The following is a 23,365-nucleotide window of genomic DNA, read 5'->3' on the forward strand; positions in this document are numbered from 1 at the left end:
AGTTGAGCCACAAGCAACACAGTGTTTCTTCAAAGATCTAACTGCCGGTACATTCAAATTAAACAAGGCTTGTAGGATTATATGTAACTGCACTTTCTGGTGACTCCTTGTAACAATATAGTTGTGATGACTTCACTGAGTATGTTCAGAGAAAACTTTGTTGGCACAGGGGGAAGGCTCTCATGACATCATTCTCAATCATTTACTCCAAAATAAGCTCTGGAGGCTAGTCAAAAAATTTTACTAGACCAACTGAGTATCTGAAACCATTGTCATCAGCCTATTTAGCTATAGATAAGTAGTGATCTCATACATACTGTTTTGTTACAAGGAAACATTTTTTAAATCCAGTAGCCTGCTGTGGTAGGTATAATAGTATTTGTAATTCATGCATCCCTTCTCTTTAACTGAGAAATATCATCTGAATGCTGAGATGGTGGTCTAGATTACATTCTTCTCTATTCTGAAAAAAAGAAACAAGCAACTTGGCTTGATGGTAATATTCCCTATACACTGCCAAGGGTTTGTCAGATTATTTCTTCTGGAGTTTTCTGATGTAAAAGATGAAAATAATTGTTCAAATGCCTGGAGTTTCCTCTTACCAAGTGTGAATTTGAAACATTAGCAATGTATTGATTTACTAAGTTTAATAAGTGAGTACAGTTACAGAAGCAAAAAAACAAAAACCCCAAGTATAATTATACTCTCCTGAGCAAGAAATGTATTTTTTTAACATACATTTTATTCATCAGTCTGGAAAACTGAGTTTCAGAAACAACTATACAAAGTTTGACAACATAACTGTGCCTAAGGCAGAATCAAGGCTGGCCTTAGGTATTGTAAAATGTGCAGTCACTCCCAGGTCTTCTTGTGTCAGGCTGGCCTGAAAATGCTTGTCCCCCACGAATCCAGGAAACATCCAGGAAACATCCAGGAATCTAGGAATCCAGGAAACATGAAAAGTCAGCTCAGATGCAGAGCTTTGAAATACATCTTAAGGAACAATAAGTTGGGTTGGCTAAAAGACACTCATGTTCCAGGAGCTCTTTGGAAGCAGAAGCAGGCCTGAGATTTGTGTCTGAGCTCCACTTCTGCACTGGTATTTTCAAGATATTAACTAATTAATACAGGCTAGGTCAAGAGGCCATCTCCTCAGCAACCCTCTATGCAAACAGACCTTTCAATGATTCATATTAATACCTTCATACAAAGTAAGTTTGACGCATATATAACCATATCACTGTATTGCTGCTACCTTCATTTTCCTTACCTCCTATTGCTTCTTTCACTCATTTGGTAATTTCCTTAAATTAGATTGTAAACCTGTCAGGTCAAGAATATTTAATCTTTGTATGTATTTTCCAATATCAACTTTTAAAAACAAATTACAAACTAATTTCTGTATTTAATGTCCTATCCTATCTGATACAATTAGCCTTATCCATGCAGTGAAATATTATAAATTTGATCCAATCTTTGTTTACAGAAGGGTATTTGAATCTGCAAAATATGACCTGGATCAGACTTGACTTTCTACACAAAGATTAGAAAATTAATTCATGATTAGATTCTAGGTTTTAATCAAATTCAAGTGTCTTTATTACAAGGTGTAGAAGGGTATGATGGGAGCATCTCTGAAGTATGCCAATCAGTATAACTCAAAGATGAAAGGAGGTGGATTTTACTCTGATTAAAAAAATGAGTTAGGGCAGAGGAAATGTAATGTGATAGCTGAAAATTGACAAAAGATGTAGTTGGAATCACATAGGCAGAGATGTTAAGAGAAGTTCCTGTTTTCTTGTCAAAACTTCCTGTTTTAGTGAACTGAATTCAGTCTTGGTGCAGAAAGCTTCAAGACACTATTGAAATTATGTTGGGTGTTGTGTTTTTACAGGCACAGCACAATTACTTGGGAAGACTCCTTTAAAAGAGAACATTTTCACTAGCCATTAAAAGAGTACTCAAGAAAGCATATAAATGCTAAATAAAGATACTGAAGAGCAAGTACATAAATCAAGCAGAATTAATAAAGAAAACCAAATGTCAGGGAATGTAGCCCTAAGGTAAAACCTTTATTCTAGACTGAAAAATGAAGCAACTTTGTAAACATTTTTAATAGTGCCCTTGGGCACTCCATGGTCTGTTCACAAGGACGCAACTCACAAAATTTTCTGTTTAAGGATTCACCATATGTGTTCATTAATTTTCCATCTCTGTGTCCTATGCAAGGACATCCTTCTGCATCAAAAACTCCCATTGAGTTCAGCAAAAATTCTAGGAGCATAAAGACTGGCTCCAAGTTAAGAAAATCCTCTAAAAAGATAGGAGAATTGGCCCTCAGCCTGGATAGATTGAAGGTTATTGGTAACGCATTGGGGAAGGGGGGAGGGTTAAGTTGGGAGCTATAGTTGATGACAAGTGGTGTTCTATTGTTGGTTTTCTTGGGCCTATCTTGACCTAGATGGTTTCTGGGTATTCATCTGGCCCTTTCAATTTGTTTTTTTTTTTTATTTCCCACAGTGGGTAATTGAGTTTTACAAATGCGTGGTAGAGCTCTTGAAGTTTTTGGTCTCTGTGAATGGGATAGGAGCAGATTCGGTTGTATCTAAAGGCTTGGCTATAGATGATGGATTATATGGTGTGTCCTGGATGGAAGCATGTAGGTAAATGTAGTAGTCAGTGTGTTTTCTGTAGAGAGTGGTATTCATTTTGCCATCAGTGATTTGTACTGTGGTGTCTAGGAACTGGATGTCTCGTGTCAAATGGTCCAGACTGAGATTGATGGTGGGGTGTAGGTTGTTAAAGTCTCTGTGGAATGCGGCCAGTGTTTCTGACCATGGGTCCAGATCATAAAGATGTCATCGATGTAGCGTAAATAAAGGAGTGATCATAGGGGACGGGATTTGAGGAAACATTGTTCTAAGTCAGTCATAAAGATGTTAGCGTACTGTGGGGCCATGGAGGTACCCATGGCTGTGCCACTGATCTAGAGGTACAAGTTGCCCCCAAATTGGAAACAATTGTGGGTGAGAACAAAGTTACATATATCTGCTACCAGATTAGCTGTGGTAACCTCTGGGATAGGCTGTGTCTAGACTGGCCAGTTTTTCTGGAAAATCAGCCACTTTTCCAGAAAAACTTGCCAGCTGTCTACACTGGCCGCTTGAATTTCTGCAAAAGCACTGACGATCTCATGTAAGATTGTCAGTGTTCTTGCAGAAATACTATGCTGCTCCCGTTCAGGCAAAAATCCTTTTGCGCAAAAGGGCCAGTGTAGACAGCTGAGATTTGTTTTCCCACAAAAAAGCCCCTATCGCGAAAATGGCAATAGGGGCTTTTTTGCGGAAAAACGCATCTAGATTGGCCACGGACACTTTTCCGCAAAAAGTGCGTTTGCAGAAAAAGCGTCCATGCCAATCTAGACGCTCTGTTCCAAAAATGGTTTTAACAGAAAAGTTTTCCGTTGAAAACATTTCTGAAAAATCATGCCAGTCTAGACATAGCCATAGTGTCTAGACATAGCCATAGCCTAATCACTTGTAATCCATCTTCATGTGGAATAGTGGTGTAGAGAGCTTCTACGTCCATGGTGGCAAGGATGGTGTTATCAGGGAGGTTACAGATGTTTTGTAATTTTCTCAGGAAGTCGGTAGTATCTCGGAGATAGCTAGGAGTGTTGGTAATGTAGGATTTGAGATGAGAGTCTTAGTTTCTAAGGACTACTCATTTAATTAAAGTCATAGTTGGCCTTTTGAGAAAAATTATATCCCGAGAACTCTGGGCTGCAAGACAGTTTTTGAAACAGGTGCCTGAAAATGTTTATAGTATACAGTTCAGTAGCAATCAATACTGATTCATCCTGTAAGTTATCTAAAAACATACATTCTCGAATTATTACCAGTTGTTTTTGGTTGTGAAGACCACCCCTGTGAGGGTCTGATCATTCTGAAAGATCTGGCTGCCTGAAGACAGATCAAGTCATGTCAATTAAAATCTTCATGATACAGCTTTCCAAAGACCTAACTTCAGGCTAGGCCCTATGAGATACTGACTCTCTCTGGAGAGATGCCTAATGATCTCTGTAAAACATCTATAGTTTAATGTTAATTAGACTAGAATCTCACAAAACTGGTCCCCCAGTTCTCTGCTTCCTTCTCATTCAGTAGACTTGGAAACCATATTTTCTCACACACTTGCTATCTTTATCACAGAATTTTCATAGCCAACTTCTCCTTAAAGCAAATCCAGCAAAACACATAGGTATGTGGCTGATGAACTATTCATATGCTTAAAGTTAATTTGTTTCAGTGGAGCTACTCGTGTTTAAAATTAATTGCATGTGTAATGTTGGCAGGGGGAACCAAACCTGTGACATCAGGAGCATAGTACATGAGCCTCAACAGCCGGAACTAAAACTCAGCTGTGGCTCAGCTATGGCTGTATAGCAAACTCATTCTCTCTGTAAATGGACTAAGTTTCACTACATGGGGGCAGTGAACCAGTAGGTGTGTGGGTTACACATGCATGAGTGTGTAATAGCTGGATCAGGGCCCAACTGTCTTTGCATCATATCAGTTCTGTAATTCAAAAATAATTTTAAGATAAAAGCTTTTACTATGTATCATTAAAGAAATGTAATAAATAAATAAGAATGCCAGAAACCTCTGAGAATTGCTTGTTTAGAACTAAATATTGCACAAATTTATTTTAGAAAACCGGTCTTATTTTGAATGGCTACATCAGATTAGTTACAAATGGTTGGGTGATTATAGTTTTCTGCACTCCTATAACTGAATAAAAAAGTGAATAGTTTTCTTCTGTATTAGAAGGTGAAAATTGATGGACCCTTTGGCATCAACAAAGTCATGAATCCTGCCTCTGCTACTACAATAAATAGTGCTGAGACAAAACAATACAGTAATATCCACTGATCAGAAAACAATGCATCATGGGTATAGCTGAGCAAATAATGGTCTTTAGTTCAATGGAAAAATTGGAGAGGTAAGGAAGGAGGAAAACAGGAATGGGCAATTACATTGTGTTGATTTAAAAGTTGTTTGGCCCCAAACCATTTATTTATGTATTTGTGTGTCTGTTTGCTGAAAGCTTTTACTCTTGTTTATTTACAAATTTAGCTATGTTTATTTAAAAGGCAAAAGAAACAACCTACACTAAGGAAAACAAAGGAACAAACTCAGATAAGTCAAGGGTCAAAGAGGGCCATGCCCATGGACAGTCAATGTAAACAAAGTGTCTCATGACCTATCAGCAGACAGCCCTGGTGGGCCACAGGTTGCTGACCCCTGCACTGGACAATCAAAATGCTAAAAGAGGATTTGAGACAGCTTTCTTGCAATGGCCTTGTCTAACTGAATTTTTGCATTAGTCGTCACTGAGGAGGGAATGAGGGAGATTCCCACAGTTGAGCCATTCTTTTTTAGGTGACAAATCTGAGGAACTGTCCAAGTCTGAGGTATCAGTAGGTGTAGGAACAAATTGATAAATTATACAGTAATAAGTCACCAGGATCAGATGGCATTCAATCAAGAGTTCTGAATGAACTTCAATATAAAACTGCAGAACTATTAACTGTGCAGTGTAATGTATCACTTAGATCAGACTCTGTCCCAGATGACTGGAGGACAGCTAATGAAATGCTGATTTTCTTTAAAAGACTCCCCCCCCAAGACAATCCTGGTCATTTACACGCTGGTAAGCCTAGCCTGAGTATCAGGTAAAACGGTTGAAACTACAGCAAGGAAGAGAATTATCAGACACAGATCAATGTGATGTCGGGTGATAGTCAATGCAGCTTTTGTAAAATGAAATCATGCTTCACAAATCTTTAAATGGGTCAAGAAACACGTGGACAAAGGTGATCTGGTGAATGTAGTGTCCCTGGACTTTCAGAAAGCCTTTGACATGGTCCCTCACCAAAAGCTCTTCAACAAACTAAGCAGTCATGGGGTATAGTGGTTCTCTAGTTGTCCCTCTCAATCAGGCTTGGAGAAAGGCTACTCCATGTCACTACGTGACTCAGTAAGCAGTGAGTTAGCAGGATATGGCTCTGGCCCTGTGGTCAGAGCAGTGCAGCACAATCAATTGTCCACCTTCTTAGCTGAGGGAGGCAATAATCTCCAGTCTATAGCTCTAGCCCTCTGAGACAGGCAAGAGACTTCAGGGAAGACTGCAACTGAAACTCCAAGGGCTCTGACCTTCTGGGTAGGGGAGACCAAAACATCAGAGACAAGACACTAAGGCTTTCTGGTCTAGGATGAGTAGGATGCCACCCCAAGGATGGGTTTAGCAGCAGGTTCCCCAAGATCTAGTTCAGGGCCCTAATAGTGGTAACTGGACCTGCCAGAGGGTCAGGAGGGAAGTCACCCCAACATGCTAATTCATTTCTTGGCCAGGTAAACAAACTAATGCCTGACTCTCAGGGTCTTTTCTGAAAGATCAGAGAATATCTAGGAAACTAACTTCCCCCACACTTCCTTGGTGTAGCTCTACAGTCAATAGGGTCCTCAGTATCTCAGAATATATGGCAGACCTCAGCCAAAACAACTCTTCTCCACAGTCAGTCTCTTCCAGTGATAGGTACTACACAGTTTGGTTGATAATCCACAGTTTCACAGCAATATAGAGATGTCTGGTGCCAGCTCAACTAAACTGGAGGGCCTCCCTCTTATACTGCCTCTCCCGTTCCTCTGATCTCAGCAAGAGAGGATGGGACAAGTTTGGCTCCTCTCACCAATGAATGTGGGATAGTTCCTCCTCATCAGGCTTATAGGGGGTCGAGTATTCCTCACCACATAGGATAAGAGGGATCTCACAAAACTGGGTGACTAGGTGACAAAATGGAAGATGAAACTCAGGGTTGATTAATACAAAATAATACTTTCTGAGAAGCATCTCTACTATACATACAAAACGAGGGCTTCTAAATCAATCATAGAATTATAAACTACTAGAACTGGAAGGAGGCTCGAGAGGTCATCAAGTCCAGACCTCTGCCCTCAAGGCAGGACCCAGTACCATGGAGACCACCACTGATAGATGTATATCTAACCTGCTCCTAAATAACTCCAAGGATGGAGACTCCTCAACCTCCACAGGCAATTTATTCCAGTGTTGAACCATCCTGTCACTTAGGTGGTTACCCACCTAATCAGATGTTGCACAAAAAAAAATATATTCAAATTATTTTGGATGCTTATTTGAAAGTCTGTTCAATGTGCAGTAGCACTCAAAAAAGCTAACAGAAAATTGGAAAACATTAGGAAAGGGACAGATAAGACATAGGTTGAAAAGCTCCCTCAGTTTCAGCTCTGCCTAGCTTTGGTGCAAAGCTGGTGGCAAGAGGAATGAGGCCCAGCTCAAAGCCTTGCCCCCTATCCTGGCACCTCTTCCAGATCCACCTGTAACAAACCACTCCCATTAGACACCATTCAAAATGAGCAACACATGGACAAACCGTCCCAGGAACCAGCACCAGCGAAGGAAATGACAACACACACAGACAGACAGACAGACACACACAAAGTCTACCACGTTTAGCCCAACCAGCTCATGACAGAGCATCAACCCCCAAAGGCAATGCTTACCACAGGTCCTATCACCACTTTCCAAGGCAAGCTCCTCTTGGCCGCTTCCTCAGGTTCCCCTCTGCCTGGCTTTGGTGGAAGGCTGGTGGCAAGAGGAAGGATGCCCAGCTCAAAGCTTTACCCCCTATCCTGGCACCTCTTCAAGATCCACCTATAACAAAGCACTCCCATGAGACACCATTCAAAATGAGCAACACATAGACAAACCGTGCCAGGAACCAGCACCAGTGAAGGAAATGACACCACTGACACACAGACACACACAAAGTCTACCACGTTTAGCCCAACCAGCTCATGACAGAGCATCAACCCCCAAAGGCAATGCTTACCACAGGTCCTATAACTGCTTTCCATGGCAAGCTCCTCTTGGCTGCTTCCTCCGTTTCCCCTCTGCCTGGCTTTGGTGGAAGGCTGGTGGCAAGAGGAAGGAGGCCCACCTCAAAACCTTGCCCCCTATCCTGGCACCAATTCCAAATCCACCTGTGACAAAGCATTCCCATTAGACACCATTCAAAATGAGCAACACATGGACAAACCATCCCAGGAACCAGCACCAGTGAAGGAAATGACACCACACACAAAACCTACCACATTTAGCCCAACCAGCTCATGACAGAGCATCAACCCCCAAAGGCAATGCTTACCACAGGTCCTATCACTGCTTTCCATGGCAAGCTCCTCTTGGCTGCTTCCTCCGTTTCCCCTCTGCCTGGCTTTGGTGGAAGGCTGGTGGCAAGAGGAAGGAGGCCCAGCTCAAAGCCTTACCCCCTATCCTGGCACCTCTGCAAGATCCACCTGTAACAAAGCACTCCCATTAGACACCATTCAAAATGAGCAACACATGGACAAACCGTCCCACGATCAAGCACCAGTCAAGGAAACCACCACACACACAAAGCCTACCACATTTAGCCCAACCAGCTCATGACAGAGCATCAACCCCCAAAGGCAATGCTTACCACAGGTCGTATCACCGCTTTCCAAGGCAAGCTCCTCTTGGCCGCTTCCTCAGTTTCCCCTCTGCCTGGCTTTGGTGGAAGGATGGTGGCAAGAGGAGGGAGGCCCAGCTCAAAGCCTTACCCCCTATCCCGGCACCTCTTCAAGATCCACCTGTAACAAAGCACTCCCATTAGACACCATTCAAAATGAGCAACACATGGACAAACCGTCTCAGGAACCAGCACCAGTGAAGGAAATGACACCACACACAAAACCTACCACATTTAGCCCAACCAGCTCATGGCAGAGCATCAACCCCCAAAGGCAATGCTTACCACAGGTCCTATAACTTCTTTCCAAGACAAGCTCCTCGTGGCCGCTTCCTCAGTTTCCCCTCTGCCTGGCTTAGGTGGAAGGCTGGTGGTAAGAGGAAGGAGGCCCAGCTCAAAGCCTTACCCCCTATCCTGGCACCTCTTCAAGATCCACCTGTAACAAAGCACTCCCATTAGACACCATTCAAAATGAGCAACACATGGAGAAACCGTCCCAGGAACCGGCAGCAGTGAAGGAAATGACACCACACAAACAAAGCCTACCACATTTAGCCCAACCAGCTCATGACAGAGCATCAACCCCCAAAGGCAATGCTTACCACAGGTCCTATCACTGCTTTCCAAGGCAAGCTCCTCTTGGCCGCTTCCTCAGTTTCCCCTCTGACTGGCTTTGGTGGAAGGCTGCTGGGAAGAGGAAGGAGGCCCAGCTCATAGCCTTGCCCCCTATCCTGGCACCTCTTCAAAATCCACCTGTAACAAAGCACTCCCATTAGACACCATTCAAAATGAGCAACACATGGACAAACCGTCCCAGGAACCGGCACCAGTGAAGGAAATAACACCACACACACAAAGCCTACCACATTTAGCCCAACCAGCTCATGACAGAGCATCAACCCCCAAAGGCAATGCTTACCACAGGTCGTATCACCGCTTTCCAAGGCAAGCTCCTCTTGGCCGCTTCCTCAGTTTCCCCTCTGCCTGGCTTTGGTGGAAGGATGGTGGCAAGAGGAAGGAGGCCCAGCTCAAAGCCTTACCCCCTATCCCGGCACCTCTTCAAGATCCACCTGTAACAAAGCACTCCCATTAGACACCATTCAAAATGAGCAACACATGGACAAACCGTCCCACGATCAAGCACCAGTCAAGGAAACCACCACACACACAAAGCCTACCACATTTAGCCCAACCAGCTCATGACAGAGCATCAACCCCCAAAGGCAATGCTTACCACAGGTCCTATCACTGCTTTCCAAGGCAAGCTCCTCTTGGCCGCTTCCTCAGTTTCCCCTCTGACTGGCTTTGGTGGAAGGCTGCTGGGAAGAGGAAGGAGGCCCAGCTCATAGCCTTGCCCCCTATCCTGGCACCTCTTCAAAATCCACCTGTAACAAAGCACTCCCATTAGACACCATTCAAAATGAGCAACACATGGACAAACCGTCCCAGGAACCGGCACCAGTGAAGGAAATGACACCACACACAAAACCTACCACATTTAGCCCAACCAGCTCATGACTGAGCATCAACCCCCAAAGGCAATGCTTACCACAGGTCCTATCGTCGCTTTCCAAGGCAAGCTCCTCTTGGCCGCTTCCTCAGTTTCCTCTCTGCCTGGCTTTGGTGGAAGGATGCTGGCAAGAGGAAGGAGGCCCAGCTCAAAGCCTTACCCCCTATCCCGGCACCTCTTCAAGATCCACCTGTAACAAAGCACTCCCATTAGACACCATTCAAAATGAGCAACACTTGGACAAACCGTCCCAGGAACCGGCACCAGTGAAGGAAATGACACCACACACAAAACCTAACACATTTAGCCCAACCAGCTCATGACAGAGCATCAACCCCCAAAGGCAATGCTTACCAAAGGTCCTATCACCTCTTTCCAGGGCAAGCTCCTCTTGGCCGCTTCCTCAGTTTCCCCTCTGCCTAGCTTTGGTGGAAGGCTGCTGGGAAGAGGAAGGAGGCCCAACTCATAGCCTTGCCCCCTATCCTGGCACCTGTCCAAGGTCCACCTGTAACAAAGCACTCCCATTAGACACCATTCAAAATGAGCAACACATGGACAAACCGTCCCAGGAACCGGCACCAGTGAAGGAAATGACACCACACACAAAACCTACCCCATTTAGCCAAACCAGCTCATGACAGAGCATCAACCCCCAAAGGCAATGCTTACCACAGGTCCTATCGCTGCTTTCCATGGCAAGCTACTCTTGGCCGCTTCCTCAGTTTCCCCTCTGCCTGGCTTTGGTGGAAGGCTGGTGGCAAGAGGAAGGAGGCCCAGCTCAAAGCCTTACCCACTATCCTGGCACCTCTGCAAGATCCACCTGTAACAAAGCACTCGCATTAGACACCATTCAAAATGAGCAACACATGGACAAACCATCCCAGGATCCGGCACCAGTGAAGGAAATGACACCACACACACAAAGCCTACCACATTTAGCCCAACCAGCTCATGACTGAGCATCAACCCCCAAAGGCAATGCTTACCACAGGTTCTATCACTGCTTTCCATGGCAAGATCTTCTTGGCCGCTTCCTCAGTTTCCCCTCTGCCTGGCTTTGCTGGAAGGCTCCTGTCAAGAGGAAGGAGGCCCAGCTCAAAGCCTTACCTCCTATCCTGGCACCTCTTCAAGATCCACCTGTAACAAAGCACTCCCATTAGATACCATTCAAAATGAGCAACCCATGGACAAAGCGTCCCAGGAACCGGCACCAGTGAAGGAAATGACACCACACACAAAACCTACCACATTTAGCCCAACCAGCTCATGACAGAGCATCAACCCCGAAAGGCAATGCTTACCACAGGTCCTATCACTGCTTTCCATGGCAAGCTCCTTTTGGCAGCTTCCTCAGTTTCCCCTCTGCCTGGCTTTGGTGGAAGGCTGCTGGCAAGAGGAAGGAGGCCCAGCTCAAAGCCTTACCCCCTATCCTGGCACCTGTCCAAGGTCCACCTGTAACAAAGCACTCCCATTAGACACCATTCAAAATGAGCAACACATGGACAAACCGTCTCAGGAACCAGCACCAGTGAAGGAAACAACCACACACACTCAAAGCCTACTACATTTAGCCCAACCAGCTCATGACTGAGCATCAACCCCCAAAGGCAATGCTTACCACAGGTCCTATCACTGCTTTCCATGGCAAGCTCCTCTTGGCAGCTTCCTCAGTTTCCCCTCTGCCTGGCTTTGGTGGAAGGCTGCTGGGAAGAGGAAGGAGGCCCAGCTCATAGCCTTGCCCCCTATCCTGGCACCTCTTCAAAATCCACCTGTAACAAAGCACTCCCATTAGACACCATTCAAAATGAGCAACACATGGACAAACCGTCCCAGGAACCGGCACCAGTGAAGGAAATAACACCACACACACAAAGCCTACCACATTTAGCCCAACCAGCTCATGACAGAGCATCAACCCCCAAAGGCAATGCTTACCACAGGTCCTATCATTGCTTTCCAAGGCAAGCTCCTCTTGGCAGCTTCCTCAGTTTCCCCTCTGCCTGGCTTTGGTGGAAGGCTGGTGGCAAGAGGAAGGAGGCCCAGCTCAAAGCCTTACCCCCTATCCCGGCACCTCTTCAAGATCCACCTGTAACAAAGCACTCCCATTAGACACCATTCAAAATGAGCAACACATGGAGAAACCGTCCCAGGAACCGGCACCAGTGAAGGAAATGACACCACACACACAAAGCCTACCACATTTAGCCCAACCAGCTCATGACAGAGCATCAACCCCCAAAGGCAATGCTTACCAAAGGTCCTATCACCTCTTTCCAGGGCAAGCTCCTCTTGGCCGCTTCCTCAGTTTCCCCTCTGCCTAGCTTTGGTGGAAGGCTGCTGGGAAGAGGAAGGAGGCCCAGCTCATAGCCTTGCCCCCTATCCTGGCACCTGTCCAAGGTCCACCTGTAACAAAGCACTCCCATTAGACACCATTCAAAATGAGCAACACATGGACAAACCGTCCCAGGAACCGGCACCAGTGAAGGAAATGACACCACACACACAAAGCCTACCCCATTTAGCCCAACCAGCTCATGACTGAGCATCAACCCCCAAAGGCAATGCTTACCACAGGTTCTATCACTGCTTTCCATGGCAAGATCTTCTTGGCCGCTTCCTCAGTTTCCCCTCTGCCTGGCTTTGCTGGAAGGCTCCTGTCAAGAGGAAGGAGGCCCAGCTCAAAGCCTTACCTCCTATCCTGGCACCTCTTCAAGATCCACCTGTAACAAAGCACTCCCATTAGATACCATTCAAAATGAGCAACCCATGGACAAAGCGTCCCAGGAACCGGCACCAGTGAAGGAAATGACACCACACACAAAACCTACCACATTTAGCCCAACCAGCTCATGACAGAGCATCAACCCCGAAAGGCAATGCTTACCACAGGTCCTATCACTGCTTTCCATGGCAAGCTCCTTTTGGCAGCTTCCTCAGTTTCCCCTCTGCCTCGCTTTGGTGGAAGGCTGCTGGCAAGAGGAAGGAGGCCCAGCTCAAAGCCTTACCCCCTATCCTGGCACCTGTCCAAGGTCCACCTGTAACAAAGCACTCCCATTAGACACCATTCAAAATGAGCAACACATGGACAAACCGTCTCAGGAACCAGCACCAGTGAAGGAAACAACCACACACACTCAAAGCCTACCACATTTAGCCCAACCAGCTCATGACTGAGCATCAACCCCCAAAGGCAATGCTTACCACAGGTCCTATCACTGCTTTCCATGGCAAGCTCCTCTTGGCAGCTTCCTCAGTTTCCCCTCTGCCTGGCTTTGGTGGAAGGCTGCTGGCAAGAGGAAGGAGGCCCAGCTCAAAGCCTTACCCCCTATCCTGGCACCTGTCCAAGGTCCACCTGTAACAAAGCACTCCCATTAGACACCATTCAAAATGAGCAACTCATGGACAAACCGTCCCAGGATCAAACACCAGTGAACGGAAACCACCACCCACACAAAGCCTACCACATTTAGCCCAACCAGCTCATGACAGAGCATCAACCCCCAAAGGCAATGCTTACCACAGGTCCTATCGCCGCTTTCCAAGGCAAGCTCCTCTTGGCCGCTTCCTAAGTTTCCCCTCTGCCTGGCTTTGGTGGAAGGCTGCTGGCAAGAGGAAGGAGGCCCAGCTCAAAGCCTTACCCCCTATACTGGCACCTCTTCAAGATCCACCTGTAACAAAGCACTCCCATTAGACTCCATTCAAAATGAGCAACACATGGACAAACCTTCTCAGGAACCGGCACCAGTGAAGGAAACCACCACACACACTCAAAGCCTACCACATTTAGCCCAACCAGCTCATGACTGAGCATCAACCCCCAAAGGCAATGCTTACCACAGGTCCTATCACTGCTTTCCATGGCAAGCTCCTCTTGGCCGCTTCCTCAGTTTCCCCTCTGCCTGGCTTTGGTGGAAGGCTGCTGGGAAGAGGAAGGAGGCCCAGCTCATAGCCTTGCCCCCTATCCTGGCACCTGTCCAAGGCCCACCTGTAACAAAGCACTCCCATTAGACACCATTCAAAATGAGCAACACATGGACAAACCGTCCCAGGAACCGGCACCAGTGAAGGAAATGACACCACACACAAAACCTACCACATTTAGCCCAACCAGCTCATGACAGAGCATCAACCCCCAAAGGCAATGCTTACCACAGGTCTTATCACTGCTTTAAATGGCAAGCTCCTCTTGGCAGCTTCCTAAGTTTCCCCTCTGCCTGGCTTTGGTGGAAGCCTGCTGGCAAGAGGAAGGAGGCCCAGCTCAAAGCCTTACCCCCTATCCTGGCACCTCTTCAAGATCCACCTGTAACAAAGCACTCCCATTAGACCCCATTCAAAATGAGCAACACTTGGACAAACCGTCCCAGGAACCGGCACCAGTGAAGGAAATGACACCACACACAAAACCTACCACATTTAGCCCAACCAGCTCATGACAGAGCATCAACCCCCAAAGGCAATGCTTACCAAAGGTCCTATCACCTCTTTCCAGGGCAAGCTCCTCTTGGCCGCTTCCTCAGTTTCCCCTCTGCCTAGCTTTGGTGGAAGGCTGCTGGGAAGAGGAAGGAGGCCCAGCTCATAGCCTTGCCCCCTATCCTGGCACCTGTCCAAGGTCCACCTGTAACAAAGCACTCCCATTAGACACCATTCAAAATGAGCAACACATGGACAAACCGTCCCAGGAACCGGCACCAGTGAAGGAAATGACACCACACACAAAACCTACCCCATTTAGCCAAACCAGCTCATGACAGAGCATCAACCCCCAAAGGCAATGCTTACCACAGGTCCTATCGCTGCTTTCCATGGCAAGCTCCTCTTGGCCGCTTCCTCAGTTTCCCCTCTGCCTGGCTTTGGTGGAAGGCTGGTGGCAAGAGGAAGGAGGCCCAGCTCAAAGCCTTACCCCCTATCCTGGCACCTCTGCAAGATCCACCTGTAACAAAGCACTCGCATTAGACACCATTCAAAATGAGCAACACATGGACAAACCGTCCCAGGAACCGGCACCAGTGAAGGAAATGACACCACACACACAAAGCCTACCCCATTTAGCCCAACCAGCTCATGACTGAGCATCAACCCCCAAAGGCAATGCTTACCACAGGTTCTATCACTGCTTTCCATGGCAAGATCTTCTTGGCCGCTTCCTCAGTTTCCCCTCTGCCTGGCTTTGCTGGAAGGCTCCTGTCAAGAGGAAGGAGGCCCAGCTCAAAGCCTTACCTCCTATCCTGGCACCTCTGCAAGATCCACCTGTAACAAAGCACTCGCATTAGACACCATTCAAAATGAGCAACACATGGACAAACCATCCCAGGATCCGGCACCAGTGAAGGAAATGACACCACACACACAAAGCCTACCACATTTAGCCCAACCAGCTCATGACTGAGCATCAACCCCCAAAGGCAATGCTTACCACAGGTCCTATCGCTGCTTTCCAAGGCAAGCTCCTCTTGGCAGCTTCCTCAGTTTCGCCTCTGCCTGGCTTTGGTGGAAGGCTGCTGGGAAGAGGAAGGAGGCCCAGCTCATAGCCTTGCCCCCTATCCTGGCACCTCTTCAAAATCCACCTGTAACAAAGCAGTCGCATTAGACACCGTTCAAAATGAGCAACACTTGGACAAACCGTCCCAGGAACCGGCACCAGTGAAGGAAATGACACCACACACAAAACCTACCACATTTAGCCCAACCAGCTCATGAGAGAGCATCAACCCCCAAAGGCAATGCTTACCAAAGGTCCAATCACCTCTTTCCAGGGGAAGCTCCTCTTGGCCGCTTCCTCAGTTTCCCCTCTGCCTAGCTTTGGTGGAAGGCTGCTGGGAAGAGGAAGGAGGCCCAGCTCATAGCCTTACCCCCTATCCTGGCACCTCTGCAAGATCCACCTGTAACAAAGCACTCGCATTAGACACCATTCAAAATGAGCAACACATGGACAAACCATCCCAGGATCCGGCACCAGTGAAGGAAATGACACCACACACACAAAGCCTACCACATTTAGCCCAACCAGCTCATGACTGAGCATCAACCCCCAAAGGCAATGCTTACCACAGGTCCTATCGCTGCTTTCCAAGGCAAGCTCCTCTTGGCAGCTTCCTCAGTTTCCCCTCTGCCTGGCTTTGGTGGAAGGCTGCTGGGAAGAGGAAGGAGGCCCAGCTCAAAGCATTACCCCCTATCCTGGCACCTCTTCAAGTTCCACCTGTAACAAAGCACTCCCATTAGACACCATTCAAAATGAGCAACACATGGACAAACCATCCCAGGAACCGGCACCAGTGAAGAAAATGACACCACACACAAAGCCTACCACATTTAGCCCAACCAGCTCATGACAGAGCATCAACCCCCAAAGGCAATGCTTACCACAGGTCCTAGCACCGCTTTCCAAGGCAAGCTCCTCTTGGCCGCTTCCTCAGTTTCCCCTCTGCCTGGCTTTGGTGGAAGGCTTCTGGCAAGAGGAAGGAGGCCTAGCTCAAAGCCTTGCCCCCTATCCTGGCACCTCTTCAAAATCCACCTGTAACAAAGCACTCGCATTAGACACCATTCAAAATGAGCAACACATGGAGAAACGGTCCCAGGAACCGGCACCAGTGAAGGAAATGACACCACACACAAAACCTACCACATTTAGCCCAACCAGCTCATGACAGAGCATGAAACCCCAAAGGCAATGCTTACCACAGGTCCTATCACTGCTTTCCATGGCAAGCTCCTCTTGGCAGCTTCCTCAGTTTCCCCTCTGCCTGGCTTTGGTGGAAGGCTGCTGGCAAGAGGAAGGAGGCCCAGCTCTAAGCCTTGCCCCCTATCCTGGCACCTCTTCAAGATCCACCTGTAAGAAAGCACTCCCATTAGACACCATTCAAAATGAGCAACACATGGAGAAACCGTCCCAGAAACCAGCACCAGTGAAGGAAACTACCACACACACTCAAAGCCTACCACATTTAGCCCAACCAGCTCATGACAGAGCATCAACCCCCAAAGGCAATGCTTACCACAGGTCCTATCACCTCTTTCCAAGGCAAGCGCCTCTTGGCCGCTTCCTCAGTTTCCCCTCTGCCTGGCTTTGGTGGAGGGCTGGTGGCAAGAGGAAGGAGGCCCAGCTCATAGCCTTGCCCCCTATCCTGGCACCTGTCCAAGGTCCACCTGTAACAAAGCACTCCCATTACACACCATTCAAAATGAGCAACACATGGATAAACCGTCCCACGATCAAGCACCAGTCAAGGAAACCACCACACACACAAAGCCTACCACATTTAGCCCAACCAGCTCATGACAGAGCATCAACCCCCAAAGGCAATGCTTACCACAGGTCCTATCACTGCTTTCCAAGGCAAACTCCTCTTGGCCGCTTCCTCAGTTTCCCCTCTGACTGGCTTTGGTGGAAGGCTGCTGGGAAGAGGAAGGAGGCCCAGCTCATAGCCTTGCCCCCTGTCCTGGCACCTCTTCAAAATCCACCTGTAACAAAGCACTCGCATTAGACACCATTCAAAATGAGCAACACATGGAGAAACGGTCCCAGGAACCGGCACCAGTGAAGGAAATGACACCACACACACAAAGCCTACCACATTTAGCCCAACCAGCTCATGACAGAGCATCAACCCCCAAAGGCAATGCTTACCACAGGTCGTATCACCGCTTTCCAAGGCAAGCTCCTCTTGGCCGCTTCCTCAGTTTCCCCTCTGCCTGGCTTTGGTGGAAGGATGGTGGCAAGAGGAAGGAGGCCCAGCTCAAAGCCTTACCCCCTATCCCGGCACCTCTTCAAGATCCACCTGTAACAAAGCACTCCCATTAGACACCATTCAAAATGAGCAACACATGGACAAACCGTCTCAGGAACCAGCACCAGTGAAGGAAATGACACCACACACAAAACCTACCACATTTAGCCCAACCAGCTCATGGCAGAGCATCAACCCCCAAAGGCAATGCTTGCCACAGGTCCTATAACTTCTTTCCAGGACAAGCTCCTCGTGGCCGCTTCCTCAGTTTCCCCTCTGCCTGGCTTAGGTGGAAGGCTGGTGGTAAGAGGAAGGAGGCCCAGCTCAAAGCCTTACCCCCTATCCTGGCACCTCTTCAAGATCCACCTGTAACAAAGCACTCCCATTAGACACCATTCAAAATGAGCAACACATGGACAAACCGTCCCACGATCAAGCACCAGTCAAGGAAACCACCACACACACAAAGCCTACCACATTTAGCCCAACCAGCTCATGACAGAGCATCAACCCCCAAAGGCAATGCTTACCACAGGTCCTATCACTGCTTTCCAAGGCAAGCTCCTCTTGGCCGCTTCCTCAGTTTCCCCTCTGACTGGCTTTGGTGGAAGGCTGCTGGGAAGAGGAAGGAGGCCCAGCTCTAAGCCTTGCCCCCTATCCTGGCACCTCTTCAAGATCCACCTGTAAGAAAGCACTCCCATTAGACACCATTCAAAATGAGCAACACATGGACAAACCGTCCCAGAAACCAGCACCAGTGAAGGAAACCACCACACACACTCAAAGCCTACCACATTTAGCCCAACCAGCTCATGACAGAGCATCAACCCCCAAAGGCAATGCTTACCACAGGTCCTATCACCTCTTTCCAAGGCAAGCGCCTCTTGGCCGCTTCCTCAGTTTCCCCTCTGCCTGGCTTTGGTGGAGGGCTGGTGGCAAGAGGAAGGAGGCCCAGCTCAAAGCCTTGCCCCCTATCCTGGCACCTGTCCAAGGTCCACCTGTAACAAAGCACTCCCATTAGACACCATTCAAAATGAGCAACACATGGACAAACCGTCCCAGGAACCGGCACCAGTGAAGGAAATGACACCACACACGCAAAACCTACCACATTTAGCCCAACCAGCTCATGACAGAGCATCAACCCCCAAAGGCAATGCTTACCACAGGTCCTATCACTGCTTTCCAAGACAAGCTCCTCTTGGCCGCTTCCTCAGTTTCCCCTCTGCCTGGCTTTGGTGGAAGGCTGGTGGCAAGAGGAAGGAGGCCCAGCTCAAAGCCTTGCCCCCTATCCTGGCACCTGTCCAAGGTCCACCTGTAACAAAGCACTCCCATTAGACACCATTCAAAATGAGCAAGACATGGACAAACGGTCTCAGGAACCAGCACCAGTGAAGGAAATGACACCACACACAAAACCTACCATATTTAGCCCAACCAGCTCATGGCAGAGCATCAACCCCCAAAGGCAATGCTTACCACAGGTCCTATCACTGCTTTCCATGGCAAGCTCGTCTTGGCCGCTTCCTCAGTTTCCCCTCTGCCTGGCTTTGGTGGAAGGATGCTGGGAAGAGGAAGGAGGCCCAGCTCATAGCCTTACCCCCTATCCTGGCACCTGTCCAAGTTCCACCTGTAACAAAGCACTCCCATTAGACACCATTCAAAATGAGCAACACATGGACAAACCGTCCCAGGAACCGGCACCAGTGAAGGAAATGACACCACACACAAAACCTACCACATTTAGCCCAACCAGCTCATGACAGAGCATCAACCCCCAAAGGCAATGCTTACCACAGGTCCTATCACTGCTTTCCATGGCAAGCTCCTCTTGGCCGCTTCCTCAGTTTCCCCTCTGCCTGGCTTTGGTGGAAGGCTGGTGGCAAGAGGAAGGAGGCCCAGCTCAAAGACTTGCCCCCTATCCTGGCACCTCTTCCAGATCCACCTGTAACAAAGCACTCCCATTAGACACCACTGAAAATGAGCAACACATGGACAAACCGTCCCAGGAACTGGCACCAGTGAAGGAAACCACCACACACACAAAGCCTACCACATTAAGCCCAACCAGCTCATGACGGAGCATCAACCCCCGAAGGCAATGCTTACCAAAGGTCCTATCACCTCTTTCCAGGACAAGCTCCTCTTGGCCGCTTCCTCAGTTTCCCCTCTGCCTGGCTTTGGTGGAAGGCTGCTGGGAAGAGGAAGGAGGCCCAGCTCATAGCCTTGCCCCCTATCCTGGCACCTGTCCAAGGTCCACCTGTAACAAAGCACTCCCATTAGACACCATTCAAAATGAGCAACACATGGACAAACCGTCCCAGGAACTGGCACCAGTGAAGGAAACCACCACACACACAAAACCTACCCCATTTAGCCCAACCAGCTCATGACAGAGCATCAACCCCCAAAGGCAATGCTTACCACAGGTCCTATCGCTGCTTTCCATGGCAAGCTCCTCTTGGCAGCTTCCTCAGTTTCCCCTCTGCCTGGCTTTGGTGGAAGGCTGGTGGCAAGAGGAAGGAGGCCCAGCTCAAAGCCTTGCACCCTATCCTGGCACCTGTCTAAGGTCCACCTGTAACAAAGCACTCCCATTAGACACCATTACAAATGAGCCACACATGGACAAACCGTCCCAGGAACCGGCACCACTGAAGGAAATGATACCACACACAAAACCTACCACATTTAGCCCAACCAGCTCATGACTGAGCATCAACCCCCAAAGGCAATGCTTACCACAGGTCCTATCACCGCTTTCCAAGGCAAGCTCCTCTTGGCCCCTTCCTCAGTTTCCTCTCTGCCTGGCTTTGGTGGAAGGCTGGTGGCAAGAGGAAGGAGGCCCAGCTCAAAGCCTTACCCCCTATCCTGGCACCTCTTCAAGATCCACCTGTAACAAAGCACTCCCATTAGACACCATTCAAAATGAGCAACACATGGACAAACCGTCCAAGGATCAAACACCAGTGAAGGAAACCACCACACACACAAAACCTACCACATTTAGCCCAACCAGCTCATGACAGAGCATCAACCCCCAAAGGCAATGCTTACCACAGGTCCTATCACTGCTTTCCATGGAAAGCTCCTCTTGGCCGCTTCCTCAGTTTCCCCTCTGCCTGGCTTTGGTGGAAGGCTGGTGGCAAGAGGAAGGAGGCCCAGCTCAAAGCCTTACCCCCTATCCTGGCACCTGTCCAAGGTCCAGCTGTAACAAAGCACTCCCATTAGACACCATTCAAAATGAGCAACACATGGACAAACCGTCCCAGGAACCGGCACCAGTGAAGGAAATGACACCACACGCAAAACCTACCACATTTAGCCCAACCAGCTCATGACAGAGCATCAACCCCCAAAGGCAATGCTTACCACAGGTCCTATCAACACTTTCCAAGTCCAGCTCCTCTTGGCCGCTTCCTCAGTTTCCCCTCTGCCTGGCTTTGGTGGAAGGCTGCTGGGAAGAGGAAGGAGGCCCAGCTCATAGCCTTGCCCCCTATCCTGGCACCTCTTCAAGATCCACCTGTAACAAAGCACTCGCATTAGACACGATTCAAAATGAGCAACACATGGAGAAACCGTCCCAGGAACCGGCACCAGTGAAGGAAATGACACCACACACAAAACCTACCACATTTAGCCCAACCAGCTCATGACAGAGCATCAACCCCCAAAGGCAATGCTTACCACAGGTCCTATCACTGCTTTCCATGGCAAGCTCCTCTTGGCCGCTTCCTCAGTTTCCCCTCTGCCTGGCTTTGGTGGAAGGCTGGTGGCAAGGGGAAGGAGGCCCAGCTCAAAGACTTGCCCCCTATCCTGGCACCTCTTCCAGATCCGCCTGTAACAAAGCACTCCCATTAGACACCACTGAAAATGAGCAACACATGGACAAACCGTCCCAGGAACCGGCACCAGTGAAGGAAATGACACCACACACAAAACCTACCACATTTAGCCCAACCAGCTCATGGCAGAGCATCAACCCCCAAAGGAAATGCTTACCACAGGTCCTATCACTGCTTTCCATGGCAAGCCCCTCTTGGCCGCTTCCTCAGTTTCCCCTCTGCCTGGCTTTGGTGGAAGGCTGGCGGCAAGAGGAAGGAGGCCCAGCTCAAAGCCTTACCCCCTATCCTGGCACCTCTTCAAGATCCACCTGTAACAAAGCACTCCCATTAGACACCATTCAAAATGAGCAACACATGGACAAACAGTCCCAGGATCAAACACCAGTGAAGGAAACCACCACACACCCAAAGCCTACCACATTTAGCCCAACCAGCTCATGACAGAGCATCAACCCCCAAAGGCAATGCTTACCACAGGTCCTATCGCCGCTTTCCATGGCAAGCTCCTCTTGGCAGCTTCCTCAGTTTCCCCTCTGCCTGGCTTTGGTGGAAGGCTTCTGGCAAGAGGAAGGAGGCCCAGCTCAAAGCCTTACCCCCTATCCTGGCACCTCTTCAAGATCCACCTGTAAGAAAGCACTCCCATTAGACACCATTCAAAATGAGCAACACATGGACAAACCGTCCCACGATCAAGCACCAGTCAAGGAAACCACCACACACACAAAGCCTACCACATTTAGCCCAACCAGCTCATGACAGAGCATCAACCCCCAAAGGCAATGCTTACCACAGGTCCTATCACTGCTTTCCAAGGCAAGCTCCTCTTGGCCGCTTCCTCAGTTTCCCCTCTGACTGGCTTTGGTGGAAGGCTGCTGGGAAGAGGAAGGAGGCCCAGCTCATAGCCTTGCCCCCTATCCTGGCACCTCTTCAAAATCCACCTGTAACAAAGCACTCGCATTAGACACCATTCAAAATGAGCAACACATGGAGAAACGGTCCCAGGAACCGGCACCAGTGAAGGAAATGACACCACACACACAAAGCCTACCACATTTAGACCAACCAGCTCATGACAGAGCATCAACCCCCAAAGGCAATGCTTACCACAGGTCCTATCACTGCTTTCCATGGCAAGCTCCTCTTGGCAGCTTCCTAAGTTTCCCTTCTGCCTGGATTTGGTGGAAGCCTGCTGGGAAGAGGAAGGAGGCCCAGCTCAAAGCCTTGCCCCCTATCCTGGCACCTGTCCAAGGTCCACCTGTAACAAAGCACTCCCATTAGACACCATTCAAAATGAGCAACACATGGACAAAGCTGCTGGGAAGAGGAAGGAGGCCCAGCTCAAAGCCTTACCCCCTATCCTGGCACCTCTTCAAGATCCACCTGTAACAAAGCACTCCCATTACACACCATTCAAAATGAGCAACACATGGACAAACCGTCCCAGGATCAAACACCAGTCAAGGAAACCACCACACACACAAAGCCTACCACATTTAGCCCAACCAGCTCATGACAGAGCATCAACCCCCAAAGGCAATGCTTACCACAGGTCCTATCACTGCTTTCCATGGCAAGCTCCTCTTGGCAGCTTCCTAAGTTTCCCCTCTGCCTGGATTTGGTGGAAGCCTGCTGGCAAGAAGAAGGAGGCCCAGCTCAAAGCCTTACCCCCTATCCTGGCACCTCTTCCAGATCCACC

General features: G+C 48.6%; 1 long non-coding RNA gene across 1 annotated transcript; it reads right to left on the reverse strand.

Moving 5' to 3' along the window:
• Positions 1 to 659: 659 nt before the first annotated feature.
• On the reverse strand, positions 660 to 9,073 carry LOC142827655 (uncharacterized). Its single transcript, XR_016349056.1, has 4 exons — positions 8,249 to 9,073; positions 7,934 to 8,084; positions 7,605 to 7,755; positions 660 to 938 (listed from the first exon to the last, which is right to left on the reverse strand). It is a non-coding gene; the product is annotated as an uncharacterized LOC142827655 (long non-coding RNA).
• Between the last annotated feature and the right edge of the window lie 14,292 nt (positions 9,074 to 23,365).

The sequence above is a fragment of the Pelodiscus sinensis genome, chromosome 3 (assembly GCF_052426305.1).
Source record: "Pelodiscus sinensis isolate ZL-2025 chromosome 3, ASM5242630v1, whole genome shotgun sequence".
NCBI lineage: Eukaryota > Metazoa > Chordata > Testudines > Trionychidae > Pelodiscus > Pelodiscus sinensis.